We start from the raw sequence: 3,699 nt of genomic DNA, 5'->3' as shown, positions 1-3,699 counted from the left end.
CCAAGAAAATGATTCAGCTGGTACAATCTGAGAGGTAAAATAATCGACTCAACTACATCAGAACAGACATCCCAAACGTGCAAATTTGGTTTAAAATGATCAGGTAAAGATGGGTTCTTTCATAGAGCCCGACCAGTATCGTATCCTTGAGACTTAGCTGGGAAAAAAAATCCCTGATTTTTGAGCTGGAAAAATTGTGCGCCAATTTTGCAAGGAAATGACTGTGAAAAAGAACATAATAATCGATTATAATCAGTAATATAAACAATGTATTACATTGTCAACAAATTATAGAAATGCTAACTTTGAAATCAGAGGGTAAAATGGGAGTGGATTATAACTCCCGTCCCATTCCACTTCCACAAAAAAGCCTCCCAATCTTGGAAGAATTAATTCTGTCCCATCCTCTTTCCGTGTTAAGATCCAAAACTCTTTTCTAAAGTGCACAAAAACATAAAAAACTTTTTCTAATAAGGGACCAGCTGCTAGATCCTTGTTTCAAAAAGTTTTGGAGGGCTGAAGAATGTTCATGAGAGTATTTTTAAAAATATAATACTGACCTACTGTTGCAATGACTCCTCTCCCTCCCGCTCTCATTTAAAAAAAAATGTTTCCCCCCCCGTCCTGTCCCAGTCCCATGATAAGTCATAAAATGTACTCCCATCCTGCAGAAATTCAGAAAAAGGTCAGCCTGTAATATAATTAATATAAATAGCTCAACATCAGTACTGTATGTTCACTGTCTGGCAGTTGCTGACTATTTTAATAAATAAGAAATAGCCAGCACCATTTCTAAAACACCCAAAGCAATGTTTTCGGCATTATTTATATATATATATATATATATATGTATATATATATATCTTTAAAAAAAAAATCTAAATAAGCATCAGTGCTGTATGTTAAGTTTCTTTTTGCTGACCATTTAAATAAAGAATAAATAAAAAAATAAAATAAATATTACGCACCATTTCTAAATCACCCAAAGCAATGCTTTCTCATGCAACAACATTTTTGCATTCTTATCTTAACTTTCTCCCACTTTATAATTTATACAGGATTTAAGTATAAATGAAATATAAAATGCATTAAGTAAAAATCTGCACTTGACCCTTGCTACAGGTCTGGACCACTCCCAAATTGTGTTTGTACCTAAGACGAAATAAATACGAAGAAATAAGTGAATCTGCAAATTCTCCTAAATCAAAGAAAAAGGTTTTCATATCGGACAACATATGCACCAATGAAGGCCGATAATATCAATATATCTATCATGTTCTATTCTTTTGGCATTTTGTTATTTATTACTGACAAATATTAACCAATCAGTCAGTTCTACAGCCTGTAGACACAGAGAGCTCAGGTCGAAGCACAAACACAACAGATTAAAGTTAAAGAAAGAATCATCCAGAGCTGGTGACAGAAACATTAAGTGCAAAGAGAAGAGGCATGCTGTTTTATTTGTTTTTTTGTTTTGACTACACAATACCTCAGTGAGTCTGAACCAAATCTGACCGGCACAAACGTCAGACTCTGGATTCCTGGAATGTCTCCGTCTGAAAGAATTTCAACTTCGATGAACCGAAGTGAACTCGTATCTTTTATGTCCTTTCACAGTTCTGGTGCCACTCAAACTCATTTTTCTGTGCTATGTGTTGCTGTGTGGGAGGACGGGTTTAGGTTAGAGGGAGCAGAAGGCAGAGTGTATATTTGTGAGTTTTCTGCTACTTTGGGATGTAAAGGTCTATATTGTGAGTGTTTTAGGAAATGTACATGTTTTTATATCTGGTTTGTGTCCGTGTGAGTGCGGCCCTGTAGCACAACTTTTACCATGTGGGTTTCGTTTTTTAAATTAATCTCTTTTGTACACAGTTTAGGAGTGTGCCTGTGAGTGGCAAGTGAAGCTTCTCTGCAGTCGATCAGAAATGTCTGTACAGGGAGGTCTGTCATACATGCACTTTACTCCCTTTTTAGTTTTTAATGTGGCTTTCTTTTCGTTTTTTAAAAAGGTATGGTTGCTACTTTTGGGGAGCATGCTTCGGTAGCAGCTGCTGGTGGGGATGTGTATGTGTTGTCAAAAACTGATTTTTTTGTTTTATTTTAAACTATCAATGTAAATATTCTTTTATATCATGTGCTTCAACTGTGACCATTAAAGAATGGAAATTATTGGGTCTGTTTTGTGTCCAAATTGTTTTTTTTGTAGAAGTCTTCAAAAAGCGGGAAGGACTTTTTGACAAAAAAAATTCTGCTGCAGTGGGCTCAGATAAGGTACAATGCTGCGATATCCTGTCAGGAAGGGACTTAAATACGACTTTAGATAGGGATAAACTGATGTTGCAATATTTAAAGGGGTCCCTTGACCTCTGACCTCAAGATATCTAAATGAAAATGGGTTCTGTCTCCCCACAATTCTCTTCTTTACAGACATGCCCTCTTCTGATATGCAGTTTTAGTTAAATCCCATGCAGTAAAATGTGTTATTTTGTCCTATTGTATTTGAAAATTTGTGCATACTGGGATCCCTAAACAGTCTGAGTTGCATAAATCAGGTATGACTGGAAATCTCAGAGTCTTGTGGATTCATATATATTTGAATGGTCATAATTCTCAATAATCTTTAAAACACAAACACATTTGTAGAATAACTGAAAATTTCTTTTTTTACTTTCATGTGACATTTGGCAACTTTTGCTGCCAGACTTTTTACCTTTTTATATTCACATTAAATTTAAAGTTTTACTGGAACAAAACAAAGTTGTCTTAATTTCCTTTTCTAGGAAAAGATGCAATTCTTTTTTTGTATTTTACATATAATTCATTGTAATTTAACATTCAAGACCATTAAGCAATTGAATTATGAAATTTGAAATTATGAATTTTCTGATTATTTATACCTAATAAAAGTAATTAACCTTTAAAAACCCTGTAAGATGATGATGATGATGATGATGATTATTTTTTAACAGTGTGCGGGACTCAACATGTAGCACCCGTGCGTGCGTGCGTGCGTGCCTGCGTGTGTGTCTGTGTTTGTGCGTGTGTGTGTGTGTGTCTGTGTGTGTCTCAGAGGCCACCAGTTGTGCCACTAACCCCCCCGGGGGCGCGCATGGCCCTCTGTAACCGGCGCGCGTCACGTTCCCATACTGACAGAGCCTTTTCCAAAATAGCCGGCACCCACCCTCCCACACCCTCTCCCTCCCCTCTCCCTGCGCTGCTGCCCCGGTACTCTCCCTCTCTCTTTCCCTGCTCGAGGAGCGGCACGCAGTTGTCCGGTGCGTCTCCTCAGCAACTCCAGGAAACCGGATCGCAGGGAATAATATCACTCCAAGGAATAAAAAGGTGGAGAAGGAGGAGGAGGAGGAGTACACTACACAACAGAAGAAACCCGTGAGAGTTTGTCCAGGGAAGAGGGGGCTCCCCAAAAACCTAAGGTGAGCTGCTCTGTATGTGTCCTAATATGTGTGTGTGTCGGTGCTGCAGTGGGGCAGGAGGTGCGTCAGCTGCGCGACTGCGCTGCTGGAGAGGAGTCACGGACCACCTTCAGAAATAATATTAAAAATAAAAAGACACTGTGATTGTGCACTTTCCTCCCTGTGGACGAAGCGGATCTTGCATGGCAGCTGTGTGCTACTTTAAGGACGCACGTTGTGCATTACTAACCTCCCCCCTTCCTCCTCCCCCCCTCACACCTCCTGA

The sequence above is a fragment of the Centropristis striata genome, chromosome 15, assembly GCF_030273125.1.
Source record: "Centropristis striata isolate RG_2023a ecotype Rhode Island chromosome 15, C.striata_1.0, whole genome shotgun sequence".
In the NCBI taxonomy this organism is placed as follows: domain Eukaryota; kingdom Metazoa; phylum Chordata; class Actinopteri; order Perciformes; family Serranidae; genus Centropristis; species Centropristis striata.
Note: the sequence above shows the minus strand (reverse complement) of the source record.